The sequence below is a fragment of the Sceloporus occidentalis genome, unplaced genomic scaffold, assembly GCF_023333645.1.
Source record: "Sceloporus occidentalis isolate IW3139 unplaced genomic scaffold, rSceOcc1.0.p SCAF_4, whole genome shotgun sequence".
NCBI lineage: Eukaryota > Metazoa > Chordata > Lepidosauria > Squamata > Phrynosomatidae > Sceloporus > Sceloporus occidentalis.
In genome coordinates, this window is record NW_028316984.1 from 44,067,530 (window position 1) to 44,082,738 (window position 15,209).

General features: G+C 40.9%; 1 protein-coding gene across 15 annotated transcripts in view; it reads left to right on the plus strand.

The window, feature by feature from the left end:
• The window catches only part of KCNH7 (potassium voltage-gated channel subfamily H member 7), a 418,649-nt gene that overhangs the window by 370,935 nt on the left and 32,505 nt on the right, over positions 1–15,209 (plus strand). The gene's annotated exons all lie outside the window — the stretch shown is intronic.

Below are 15,209 nucleotides of genomic sequence, written 5' to 3' on the forward strand. Positions count from 1 at the left end.
TTTTAAAATCCAGAATATCCATGTCAAGTGTTGAGTTTAAACTTGTTTGTAATGATTTCTGTTTTAAGCTGTTATGTTTCATGCATGACAATGTGATAAAAATGTAAAAAATCTATATTTTTAACAAAATCAGAATGGGACAAAACAAAAGCAAAAAGGGGGAAGACAACAGAACTGAAACTGACAACAGCAAAGGTTTTTCTGGAGACACCATGGTTATTTATCCATGGTTTGATCCAAAAACTCCAATACACTCTTCTCTGCCCAAAAAAGGTCCTGTGCATAGATATGGTCAGCTGCTCAGTAGAAACGTCGCATTGGGATGAAGCTGTCATGCCCATCACTCTGTGTTTTACTTTTGTGTTGGTGCTTTTTTGTTCACACCAGGTGTATGCTCCTGGCAAGGACCAATGGCCTTTTTTAACCCTAGGCTCAGCACCATGTGTCTATGTGATGGATTTGCACGTGCTTTGAATCACTCGCTTGACCTTGCATGATGCTTAACTGCAAAGAATCTACCATCAGACTTGCATGCAGATCTCCTGCTGACACATGTGGGAGTTGGTGATGTGCAAATTCAGAAGCAGGTGACTTGAATATCATAAGGTGTCTTTGGCCACTTTCTCATCTGCAAATGTGATTTGGAGCTGCATGTACACGATGAAAATAATGCAGTTGGACATCACTGTAACTGCTGTAGCTCCATCCTACAAAATCCTGAGATTTATAATTTTATATGTTCTTTAGCTTCCTCTGCCAAAGAGTGCTGGTGCCTCACAAAACTACCAATCCCAGGATTCTGTAGGATAGAGCCATGGCAGTTAAAGTGGTGTCAAACTGCATTATATCTGCAGTGCATATGTACCTAAAGTCACATTCAAAACAATAACATTTCCTGCTCTCCAAAAATCAAATGCATGCATCATTTCAATATATTCATCTATGAAGGTTTTTTTTTAAATGCCTTTTTTTCATGAAGGTACATGAATAATTCTTCACAAACCAAACCACTTAAATAGGTACAACTGCTTCCATTAAAATAAAAGACCTAAGATAGTGCTTTTTGTAAAGAGGAACGTTATATTCCTCACTTCTTATTTAAATGATTAGTACATGAAGGAAAAGTTGTCATTCTTGTATATTGAGATATGCTTTGTGCCTAATTAATTTGTTCATTTCTTTCTCTCTATTTCACTATGTTTCTTTTGTTGTCCATTTCAGTATTTAGTATTTGCAAGAAAGGAGGGAAATCTTAACATAATTGTGTGAAAGGATTGATTAAACAGGATTTGCAATTTAATTTCATCAGGATTCAAATCCTGAGGCAGAATGAGCATCATTTAAAGATTGCCAACATTGTATGTGCTAGGAAAAATGAAGCTGTGGAAAAGCACAACAAACCAAATTCAGAAACCAGAGTTATGAGACTATCCTCTGGCATTGTGTTCTGTGCATTCTCATTTGGATGACCTAACACTGGCTTCCTGTCCTTCCAGTTACCTTGAATTTTCCCATCTAAACTAAGACAGTCTCAAGCCAAGCTGTGTTGCTTTAACCATAGAGTACAGTGAGGATGGCCACAAACACATCATTGCAAAAAAGAAAGAAAAGAAAAGGGGGGGGGGGGATATATCAAGAGACCAAATGGGGGATAGATCAGGATTCCATAGGATGCTGCCATGGCATATAAAATGGTATCATCATTCTGTAATGGCATACTGTGAATGGGCCCTGAGAAAAATACCAGAATGAGCATTCTTTTAGTGTACTCAGCACTTCATCACTCCTTTCAAAAGGTCCCACCACGGGGGAGGGGGGCACTTCCTACTTTTCTGCCAGCCCCACAGTTTCAAATAAGTATGCCTCCTCCCTGAATCCTTTTCTCTATTCTGTTAATCTCTTTCCCCCTCTCCTATCTGGTCAGTATTAGTTGGAATGCATGCTCTTCTCTGCTGCAAAGGTGCATCTTTGGAGACAATACAGCTTTTGCTTTAACTCATGTGTTCTTTCCTCATTTCCTTGTTTCCATGGATTCTCACACATCAAACTTGTCTTGTTAATTTAGTTCATATAAAGGAAATTTTAAAAAAAGGATATTTGGGCAGGATCTGAACAAATGGGCCAATTAGTAACATTTTTAAATGCAAACAGGTTGCAGTTTTTAGGTTGGCTTGTGATGTGTGTGTAAAAGAGAAAGAGAGATGGACTTATCAATTACATTCCCCCTTCATAGACATATAGGCACAAGTCCTCCAAATATACTACATAGTACAAATGAATGCCACAATGGTGGAGTCTCCTTCTTTGGAGGTTTTTAAACAGAGGCTGGATGTCCATCTGTTGGAAGTGCTTTGGTAGTGTCTTCCTGCATGGCAGGGGGTTGGACTGGATGGCCCTTATGGCCTCTTTGAACTCTGATTCTGTGTGCCCCACTTGCTGTAAAACTGTCTTTTTTTACTCTGATGAGATTTCCCAGGAAAAAATGGCTAACAAATGATATCACAATAAGGAACTACCAAATCCCCTCTCATTTTATCACGAACAAAAATGACAACAGATGCATGTAGTGAGGTGTAGGAAGAGATAACAGAGGGGAAAACAAAATAAGCCTTTAAGAAGGGGGAAATTGTTATAATAGCTATCTTTGCCTTTTAATTATTTAGAAATATAAGAAACACAAAAGAAAATGCATTTAAGACTCATTGTCTTACTTTGATCAATTGCCACCATAGGTCAGGAGTGTGCAGCTGTGGTAGGAGTGGGAGCCAGTTTTTCAGCCCCAGGATTCACCAGGGGCTGCATGGACTTGGCAGATACATCAAGTGACAAAATAAAAAAACCACACTCTGGTTTTGAAAAGAGATTTTTTAAATGGTTTTTTTTAATGCTTCTAAAAATTGTCCCTCCTGATGAATTTATAGGAAGACAATCCACCCTCTTTTTTGGCCAGGGCCAGGTTAATCTGGGTAATGTGGAAGAGTTAAGGGCTGGAATAAACGGAGGCTGCTCTTTCTCTGCCTCTTCCATAAAGGGAAAATAACTTCATTTTCCATGATAAGAATGGGATAACATTTTTTTTTTAAAAAAAAGTTTCAGATTCCCAGCCATTGCTGGGAAGAGGCTTTGGAGAAGGATATACTGCAGACACTCTTTTAATTGAGGACAAAAAATAATGAGGGGGCGCTTGAAATGAAATTCACCTCAGTTAGGGTTGCCAAACTAGGGACAAAATGTAGGACAAATGTAGGACATTCAAGAAAATGGCAGACACAACCAACTAAAAGCCACAAATATTGATATTTTTTAAAAATATATTAATATAAATCCTTATTATAGAGATCTTGTTGCATCTCTGAGACTAAATGCATCTGAAGAAGCAGGCTCTTTCAGTTTATAATAATAATATTCAAAGACATAGAGACTTTGGAGCACCTCTGAGACTAAATGCATCTGAAGAAGCGTGGCAGGTGGCGGTGGTGGAGGAGGACCAGGGTTCGATCTCTTCCTTGGGAATAAAAAAACTCACTGGGCTAATCACACTCTCTCAGCCTCAAGGGAAGGCAAACTCTCTCTGAACAAACTTTCCAAGAAAACCTTTGGGCAAGTCATTCTCTCTCAGCCTCAGATGATGCCAAGGCAAACCCCCACTGAAGAAATCTGCCCAAACCTTTGGACAACCAAGCCCAAGCCCAGACCCAAACCGCCCCTCCCCTGGCCCAGCCAGGCCTACCAGGCCTTGTAGAAAGACTTGCACTGCCTCTCTGCCTGCCTTCTCCACAGCTCTCTACTCTCGGCTCGGCTGAATGAAAAGCTCCCCCTCCTCTGCCTGGCCAATGGAGATGGAGGATCTGGAAGCCTGACTGCAGCCTCTCCCACACAAATGGATGCTGCACCGTCCCTGTTGGGAAGGGGAGGCTGAGATGGAGAGCAAGGACCAGGAGTCCAGCAGTCCCTGGGACAAATGCAAAAGCGGGACAGGCCCTTCCCCAATGTCAAAAAAACGGGAAGCTCCTGCCAGAAGCCGTGAAATGGCAACCCTAACCTCAGTGAGGACTCACTAACATTGAATAACCAAAATGAGCAACACTTGAGTTGGTAAAGCAATGTGATAGAACTCTCATGACAAGTAATACAACGTGAGAAAGCTGGAGATATGGGATTATTCTAATTATGGCTAGCATACTTTTAGTTACATGCACAGACATAACTGAAAGTTACACCTGCATAGGTTATTTTTTGGCAAATGGAGGAATGCAGCACCTCCATTGGCTATAACGTCCTCCGTATGCTACCTGTTTGCAGGCTGGACATCCTCTCCCCTCACAGCTGTTCAGTGGTGAGGATAGGACAAGGGGCAATCAGGCAGCCAACTGGTTATATTTCTGTAGCTGTCCACAAGAAGAAAGGGGCATTTTCCTGGATCTTCCACCGGTCCTCTGTAGGTCCAGAGGAATGACATCTCCATCCTGTATCCAGTTGCAGAAACACAAGTAGCTCATGTAGGCCTACCCCTCATCCTTCCCTCATCTTCCGGCAGCCTACAGACTGGAAGGTCAAGTATGAAAAGGGGGGGGGGGTGAGATATAACTTTATAACCTGCCAGTTTGTTTCAGGATCTTTATCTTTGTCTCTGGCCACTTGGTTGTGGCCTCAGACTCATAGGACAGTATCATGGAGACAGCTAGCTATTTACAGCTCAAGTGCTGTCTGCACTGGCCAGGATACTCTGTAGGCAGCCTGGAGTGTCCTTGCCCTAGAGTTGGCCCAGCCTCTCAGTTAGCTTGACCCTCTGTTTTGACACTGGGCTGCTGTTCACAAACATTTTCTGTTGTGCTGCCTGGTGCACCTTGCTCACTTCTGATGCTAGAATGAAGCATCCAACCTTTATTGTATGGCTGGGCACCTCATTTTGACCTCAGAGCAAAGCAGCCCACAGTTAGGCAGAACAGCAGGACATGCGTGCGAACAGCTGCCCAGCATTGGAACAAAGAGCTCTGGATCAAACAGGGATTTTTTAAAATCCCTATTAACAGTGTTATACTCTAGGTTTGGTACTGAACAGCCCAGATGTCATCTGAACTGTTTGTGCCAGACTCAGAGATTGGTCCTGTGTTGTCTGGACTCTCCGCCAAGAGGATGGGGAGAGGCCAGTTTATTTAGGTCATGCAGGTAGGGCCTCAGAGAGGTACTGCATTTCTTTTCTGTTAAATGGAATAATTGATAGTCATGCTGAATTATGCAGGTGAGCAAGTCAAGAAACAGTTTAAAAAACAACAACCTGTGACCATAGGAAAAGCCATTATATTTTCACTGTACCATTAGTCCACCTGCCCACCTCCAGCCCACACAAATTCAGGTGCAGAAAGAATTAAGATTCAGTTATTGTAAACCAGTACTGATTTTTTGTCATAAGACCAACCATTCTAAATCTGGCTACCAAAAAAAAAGAAAAGGTATATTTGAAGTAGGGCAATGTCTTGAAAATAATAATGAAAAAGAAACCAATTTTACTATGTACATAGGAGATTAAACATTGTTGCACCTGAGAACTGCTGTTGCATTGAATTTAACGGTAATGGTGATATATACTCCCTTCTAAGTAAAGAACTGACAAGGTAATAAATGGCTTTAACAAGTACAAAATGTGCACATTGTATCTCCCCAAACCCCCTGTGACCTCATACAAATGGACTGATCCTTGCAATTATTGTCTTATTAAGAGATATTTATCTACATCAGTATGCATTTATACCAGCAGCAGCCTGAGTTTTCCCACTTCTGGAAGCAGAAGGCAAAGCAGCGCAGTTGTCCCCATCACCGCCACCATGACTTTCCTACCCTCATCTTTTGACTCACTTTCCATTCATTTTCTTCCCACTTCACTTGGCCTGCCTGCTTTCTCCCACCATGGCCTACCTTCTCTTGAAGGCAGGTTGTGTTACTTTCCAAGATCCAACCAGGCTCCAAATGCCTGACTGTGGAGAATCCTCCAATTCAAGGGCAAGGTGCCCTTGAAGACTGACAGTGCTGGCCAGCCCTCACTTTTTCATCATGAGTTATTGCCTATCACCATTTGTGTGGCAGCCATCTTCGTAAAATGGCATCCAAAGAACTCATGCAACAGAGTGGACACAACCGCACATTAAATGTATTCCTATATGGGCCTGAAATACATGCAAAGTTTTTCTGGCATTTCTTTCAGAGGGTAGGTTGGGAAATCCAGGATATACCAGGATCTTTAGTGCTTGGGTCTCTTCAAAATGTTGATGAACCTGCCTTTTAAATGCACAGATGCCAGGTAACAATGAATTAAATAGGCCAGTCTCCACGAAACTATAGATTCTGTTCATTTTACAGAAGGACTATAATGAAAGCAAGCTGAAAAAGAGTAACAGCTGTTGCTGTGTTTTTTTTTCCTTTAAATTTCACCAACACAGAGGCTACAGATAGTGAATGACATCCATATGTCTATTTGTCAAACAGCCAGATCAGGTGTATGAAAAACCAAAAATGTTTGATTGCCCTCCTTGAACTCAGCCACTTCAGTTGTAAACAGATGATCCTAGGGATTGAGTATAGATGCTGGAGCAGTATTCACAGCCGAATAGTCATATCTATGGAGTTTATCACACACCTCGAGTTCCGCTATGCTCCCATCGCCCCAATGTCACCAATCTGCGATGGGAGCTTCCTGGTGGGATCGTGCCTGATCCATTATTAAAAAAGGGCCCTTTTCCTAACAATTACGAGAACAAGCCCATGATGAAAATGGAAGCGTTCCACTTTAATAGCGCCAGGCATGATCCCACCGGGAGGCTCCCGTTGCAGATTGGTGACGTTGGGGCAACGGGAGCATAGCGGAACTCAAGGTTTGTGATAAACTATAGATATGACCATTCAGCTGTGAATACTGCATCCTACCTGTATGAGTGAGCAGACCCCTGAATCCTGCAGCACCTGCAGTTTCCACATGCAATGGGCTATAGTATCCCATCTCAAGGACATGAAGATTTGAATGACAACTATCCGGACCTGATGGGATATAAAACATGCACTTAATCAAAAGTATGCCCAACCACTAGCTGTGCTTGGGCTTTCTGGTGGAGAAAAACATGTGAGCTGGCAGGACAGCTGTCTTGGAGAGTTGTGAGAAACTAATCAACTGTCTTTATAAGCCTAAACCTAGTTGTTAGTTTCTGTTAGAACAGATACACCAAATCAATTGGAGCTTGATAAATCAACACTTTGGGAAAGTCCATTGGTTCTATGAATCTACTCTAATTGGGATCAACAACTGGATTTAGGCCATAGTCTTTAAATTATTATCCACCACATTTGGGAATGGAAAGGAAAGAAGGCAGCCTTATTACTGGCACATAAAATGTTTTGTCTAAAACACCTGCATTATGTAGAAACTGGTGGTATTTTAGAGTGGTTCTAAAAATCCTACATTCCTCTAGCATATTTTTGGAAGTGATCCCAGTGATGCCTGAGGCATTTTTAAAAACTTACCAAAAGGCAGCACAAAATAGTCAAGGGTTCCTAATTAAAATAGTCAAGTATTCTTAATGACTAAGCATATCTAACCTTAGCTAGTTTTGTGAGGTTTGAAGGATGGGAATGAGAAGCCAATACAGTAACTGCTGTTGGCCTAGATAAGATGATGTGTTCATAGTATTATTGCCTGAAAATTTTGTAAAAACTTATTCCATATGATACAATGCTTCCACTCTGTGACCATATTTTCAAACATAACTTATGAAGCTTGTTTTCTCCTTAACATGTTTTTAATCAAGAGACATAACACACATAATCAGGGTGAACCATAAAGATAAATAGCTCACACGTGCGCCACACATGTCTTACAGTAAATCTTATGAAACATGGCTTAGCCTTCTCTAACCATGTGCCCAGTCTAACCCTGTATTGCAAAGGGTCAAAGACAAAATGACCAATCAATTGCCAATAAGAATATCACTAGGAGGAGACAAGGTGCAACTGCAACTGCCATTTCACATTCCCTATCCACTGATATACAGAGATATATTCCCTCTCAATACTGGAAATGATAATCAGTATCCAGGGTACTTTCATGGTAGTGGAAAGTAAGGAGCTGTCATGCTTGAAGAAGCCAAATTCCCTGGGCCATTCACTCAAGCCCTTTTATTCTCTCTTTCCAGCCTCCCATACTTGTAAGTAAATAACTCAGGTGGTCTGGTGTCACATCCTGCAGGACCCTCCATTGTAAATAAGGAACCTTTGGTCCATCAAGTACTGAGACTTCAATTTCCAAAACTCTAGCCAGCATGGTCAGTGGAGGTAGATATCAGATTTATAATACAACAAATCCAAAGGACTAAATGTTCCCTGGCACTGCTCCAACATTTGTGTCTTGCCTGTAGCTATCTCATGCACATTCTTCACAAGCAAACTGGATTGGCTGTGGCTGGATTCCCTACTGCAGAAGTGGACAAGTTGCAGCCCTCCAGCTATTGACATAGTGCAACTTCCAGGGTCCTTCATCATTATGCTGACTAGAGATGATGAGAAGTGCAGCCCAACAACATCTGGAGAACCCCTAGTTGCCCACTCCTGCTTTATTGAGAGGCACAGAGCACTCACCAATGTACATCACAAACTAATGTACAGTCATATTACTGGCATGGCAGGGTATTTTGTGGGGGTTTGTATGCTTGCAGAGCATACAAAACAGCCTTTGAAAGATGTAATTAGACAAAGCGGAGGGGGAAAGGACCTGATATATTTCTACAGAAGGAAGTAATTTTTCTCTCAGCAGTAACCTATGGTAATAATTTTGCACTCAGTGGTAGCAGGTTAGAACTTCATCCAGTTCTAAATAAAGTTCAACTCATTCAAATACAGGTGACAAATTTCAGCTTAGGTAGATTGTGCTTGGTAGTCCTTTTAAGGTCAGATGGCTTCTCCAGGGTGCCCCAAAGCAAGTCTCAGCATATGTAGCATTCACAAAGCTGACTAGGTTTACAAAGAAGGAAATGTTATTCTGGTGTGATAAATGCCCTTAGTCTCCATGGTATAGAAAGTTCTAGGTATGGCTTCCCATAGTGCTAAATTCCATTCATTTCAATAGGACTTCCTTGTATATCAAATCTAAAAATATGTACCCTTTTAGGGTGTTTCATTCACTCCTATAAAGGGTTTGTTTGTTTGTTGGAGTACAACATCAAGAATCCCACAGCCAACATGTGGTCCAAAAAAGTAACATTTTCAATGTTGTGCATTATGGAAGAGGTTTTTGTTGTTGTTGTTGTGTGCCATCAAATCATTCCAGACTTATGGTGACCTTTTGTAACCAGCTGTGTTCAGTGGGGGACACTATTGTCACAAACACATATGACTCTGAAACCCACCTAAAAACCAGTCTGCCATCCAGAGCAGTGGAAGTTTGTGCTGATGTCAAGCAAGGGGACTCCAGGGTGATGTGACTGGCCCCTTCCTGCCAACAACCTTTCACAACTCTTCAATGCAGAAAGAGCCTCACTCCTTGGTGGGAGGAAACTGGTCACATCATCTTGCAGCATCCCAGTTGACATCAGCACTTACCTCCATCATTCTGGATGGCTGATTGGCTTTTAAGGTTAGTTTCATGGGTCAGATGGGGAGTTAAATCATAGCTTGACATTGCAGCTATATTGCAGCTCTTGGCCTTAAATATTTATTTATATCAACACATTTTATTTTTAAGAGAAAAGACCATGTGGTAACACACTGTGAACTACAAAACTTGTAGAGGAATCACTTGAGCAGGGCTGAAGGTGCTGTTCATATGAATTCTGTGCTAAATTTTTAGATTCTGTTGTTAATCCCAACTAGATTAGACCCACCAAATATGTGGCATTTTCATACGTGTTGACTCATCATGTGGCAACTACAAACTGTACTAACAACTATTCACTGAAAAGATGTTAAGTTTTTTTGCTGTCTAGCTGTAGTTCTTGTATGGAATCCAGACATGCTTGAAACCTACAGCTCTTCCACACTGCATGAATGAAGTTGGACACCACTTTAACTCTCATGGCTTCATCCTGTGGAATCCTAGGACTTGTAATTTGGTGAGGTATTCAGCCTGGTCTGACAGAGTGGTCTGGTGCCTCAGCAAACTACAAATTCCAGCATTTTACAGGATAGAGTCATGGCAGTCAAAGTAATATCAAGCTGCTTTTTTCCTTTCTGCAGTGAGGATACATGCTCAGTTGACAGTTCTGTGCTGCAGGAAGTGATCTTAAGTGACTTTATTTTCTTCTTGCAGTCTCTTTGTTATCCCTCCCAAAAAAAAAACCCTGCTGCTGAGAGTTGAGGAACTCTCCAGAATAGCATGGAAGGTGCAGTGGAAGAGAAAGAAACTGAAGAAAATCGCACACAGTGGCCTAAATCTTGCTTAGTCCTGACCAGAGCTGAGTCATTGAATCAGTTAGATTTGTCTATCAGCTTTCAACACTTGATTCAGTAGGTCTCCACCCAGTTCGGATTAATCAATTAAGATCCTAGCCATCTTTTTCCTCTGTAGGGAAGCTCTTGTGGATCATACAGTACAGTTTTAACACCATTTTAACTGTCAGGGCTTCATCCTACAGAATCTTGGTATTTGTAGTTTTACAAGGTCTTTAGCATTCTCTAACAGGGAAGGTTAAAAGCCTTGTAAAATGACAAATCCCACAATTCCATAGGATGCAGCTACAGTACCTAAAGTGTTAAACTGCATTATTTCTACAATATAGAAGCACCCATAGTCCCGGGGGTGGGGGAGTCCTTTTGCTTATGGAACACTTACTGTGGATCCATGCCAATGCTGAGGAACTAAATATTCTAAAAATTATATTTTCCTTTGCGAAATGTAATCTCGAATATATATACATTAGTTGATACAGATAATCTGACAAACCTCTACTACAAATCAAATCGTTTCCAAGTTATTAAATTGTTCAACTCCTAGGACAAACATCTGCTATAATAATGTTCTCTGTTTTTTTTTTCTTTTTTACAGCACAAGTTCTGTTGTTTCCTTTCACATCACAGAAACATATCAATCATTTATTTAAGGTCATTTCTTGAATCATGGCTTGGCTTTAATGTTTTTCTGACACCAAATGTAATAGTCACTCATATTGCTGTTGGTGAAATGGGGTTAATATTTTTGTTATAAGGACATTGCACAGACCTTTATTGTGCTGAAGTTGAACAAAATCCTGTTGAAAAAATAAAGTATTTAAGTTGCACAATGGTCATATTTTAGCTATGGAGTTAAAATGTACGGTCATCCCTCCATATTTGCAGCTTTGATATTTGCTGATTTGATTATTTACGGATTTCTTTAATATGTTCTCTCTAGGACTGTCTAGGTCCTCCAGTGGAACTCTGTGGTCAACTTTAACTCAAAGTTGCACTGAAAGACCATTTATAGCTACTCCAGTACCATTCTATGGTCAGTGTATGTTGGACATTGACCACAGAGTTGCACTGGAGGACCTTGAGATTCCTAGAGAGGTGTCCTCTCAGGTAAAAACAGTGTTTTTGTTATTTGTGGTTTTTCCATATTCACGGGGGTCTTGTTCCCCTAACCTTAGCGAATACGGAGGGACAACTGTACAGTGGTACCTCGGGATACGAAATACCCAGGTTACGAAATTTTCGGGATACGAAAAAATCCCATTGGAAAACATTGTTCCGGGTTAAGAAAGTTTTTTCGGGTTACGAAAAAACTTTTGGTGCTTTTCGGCGCGATTTCACACCAAATCGCGGCTTTTCCCCATTAGCGCCTATGGGAATTCGGCTTGCGAAAGCCTTTCGGGTTACGAAATTGACAGCGGAACGAATTAATTTCGTAACCCGAGGCACCACTGTATTTACATTCATGTCAATTGGACACACTTTTTAAAGCAATGGCTAAATAGGCTGAGGGGTAGTGGATTTTCATTTATTTTCTTTGTTCTAAAACAGGAGACCTATCTTCAGATTTTTCTATGCATAAGTATCTATATTGTATTCAAATTAGCTAGTCACTATTACATATAGATTATGTATGGTATCAAGTATAAGAGGTGCATAAGGTAACGGTATTAGAAACAAATGCACACATCAAACCTCATGAAGTCATTTATTGACACAGAGCCTTGAAAGTCACCTATCTTATATTAATTAGATACTTGTTACAACATTGCTTTGAAACATACCTCATTGCCATTGGTTTTCTTATTTTTTATTTCAAGAGTAGTTATTTAAAGTGAAGTTCATAACTCACAGCTTCCCTTTAGTTCGTTTATTCTTCAAAAATTAAAAAAGGAGCCCAACAATGACTTTCTCAAAGCGATGTTTTAGAGTAACAAATAAATGGTACTCATTACACAAAAAAGTAACAATATTACTAAGCATTAGGTCGATAAAAGAAACACAGGTAATGTTGCTATTTGCAACAGGTTATTTCCAAGCTCTGCTTTCTGAATAAATTGGAACATACTTCTTTCAATCCCAGGTGCAAACTTATGGCCACTGTGTTTCTTCTACAGCTGCTAGTGCCAAAAAGGGCACCCACCATCAGAATGATGAACTGCCTTTACCTAATAAAATCAGTAAGATTCATGATGTACTGAAGGAATAACAGGGTACAGTTAAGCTGCACAGTCCTTCCCTTTCAATATCATCTTATAAAAACAGATACACCTTACTCTGTAAACATTACCTGTTATATCTGCATAACATTTTATACAATAACTGAAGAGTAAATTTGTTACATTCTAATGTGACTGAATTATGGATAGAAGGCCGAAAAACAGAGAGCTGGGGCTACACCTAGAACTCAGAGACCTAACCGTGTTAGTCTGGAAAATCAGTGTGCAAAGAGAGCTTGTATCAGCTTTGAAACTAACAGTCTCAAAGGTGCTACAAGATCCCTTTGCATACTTACTCATATTAATCAGTTGAGATACTGCCACCCCCTCAATGAGAAAAGAACAAAAAGATTTCAGGGTCCATAAATATCCTCACCAGTAACAATCAATTCTTTTAACTTAAAAAGTACTTTTGTTTTAAGAAAAAGTAGGTCATCAAAGACATTTGAGGCCAAATTAAATGGGAGGTTGAATGTGTCTTTGCATTTACCATGAACAGTCAAACATGTTAAATCTACATGCATGGTGGTTAGGGGCACAGAACCCCCACAACAGTCGAAAACCCACAATATCTCCAGCCCCACCCCAAAACTTTAACTTTTAATGTTTAACACCAGCTTCCCACTTATGCCTTTGGAACAAATGTGCACAAATGCCTTTGAGCCCCTGCTGCAATGTTTTTGCTCTTGCCAATGGCAGAAGTGGATGGGTGGTGGGGTATCCCATCTTTGGAGACTGTGGCAGCCACTCCATTTACCATTTGAATGAGTGAGGTGAACAGAAAGATGCTTCACTTCATTCTTTCCAGAGGCAGAAGCCTGTGGCTGATGGGCTCCCTCACCTTTGGGAAGCATGGCAGCCACTCCCTTTGCCTTTGGAACAAGAGCCCAAAAGTGCCACAACAGTGCCTCGAAGGTGCTTGTGCTCATTTGCTCCAAAGGCAAAAGCAGTCTAGCCTAGAGGAAAAAAATCCTATTTAATTATTGATGACAAACTTTTGCATAATCAGATTCACAAAGTTAAACCTGTGAGAGTAGAGGTTCAACTCTACATTGAATCTTCTACAGGAGATGGGGAGAGAATTCACAATGTCCGAGTTTACAGCTCGGAAGAGGGTGTTACTTCCTGCTCTGAAGCAATCCTAACAAAATGATTCCTTTGCAATTGATGTTACTTTGAAAGAAAATGCTGCACTGACATGAATGGGAAGTTTCCTCCAAAGGAGGAAATTCAGAGGAGAGCTTTTTGTCAGGGATGTAGCAGGGAAGGAAAGAGTTAACTGTCTCCCTCCCTGCATGCTTCAGTCCCCAAATTAAGTAGATGCTACCATTGAACATGGGGCAGGGCAATATCTGTAGATTGCAAGCCTGCTATTAGGAAGGGTCCACTGTACAGAGAGATTTAAGTGCATGTCTAGTTTGCTTAGGATTTCTTATTGCCTCCATGCATCTCCAAATTGAGAATAGTCAGAAATGGGACAAGGGCCACCACAGTCTGTAGCACCCTGAAACTACTTCTTGGTGTACATATCCTACAGCAGTTCAGACACCAATTAAAGGAGGAAACTCTTCTCTCTGCCCAAGGCAAGTCTAACTAAGCCACCATATTTGTAGTCTGGGGACAGGAGTAAGCTGCATGTGGGGAGGGGTACCTGGTTGATTTCTCTCAAATTCTTCCTGTTCAAGTGAATGACTGTCACTGACTTACTGAGATATTGGTCTTTCTCACCCTGCCCCTTGGATTCTAGGGAAGCCATTGGCAGCCGTACATTTTACCTGGAAGACACTGCATCCTCCTTTTTCCCAAAGTCTTTGGGCACAGACTTTCTTCTCCCTACCTTGCACCCAGAGATTTCCTTCCGAAAAGACAGCCATTTCACTAACAACATATGAAATCTATAAGCCAGAAAACAGCAGTTTAGTGAAGCCTCTTCCAGCCTGGTGCTCTTCAGATGTTTCAGACAGCATTTCCCATCAGCCTCATCCAGTATGGCCTACAGTCGGGGATAGGGAGATGAATTCCAAAAATCTGAAAGCATCATGTTGGAGAAGGCTGGCTTAATGAATCCTAGTTAACTTTACAGTTACATACTAATCTGCAGGTGGATATTTGGACACAGTTGTTTTTATTCTATTATGCAAATGAAAAAAATATTGAAAAAATGTGGTTTCCATATAGCAGACTCTATATGTTTAGGGTCCTTTCATACTGCACAGTTATAACACTATGATTCCATCATATGGAATGAGTTATGGCAACTTCCTAGGGAACCCTGGGATTTACAGTTTATGGAGAGGCCTTTAGAATTCCTAGCCAGAATGCTGTAGCGCCTCCTACAAGCACCAGGATTCCATAGGATTCCACTATGGCAGTAAAAGTGGAATCATAGTACTACAACCGTGTAGTGTGAAAGGACCTAAGAGGACCTTTCACACTACACAGTTACAGCAAGTTTATCTAAACCAATGCTCCCAACCAGTTCTGACATACACCATGTCAGTTAAGTTATTCAAACACCTTTGTGCTAAGCAAGGGTGTTGTTGCATGTTGGGTTTTTTAAAAAAA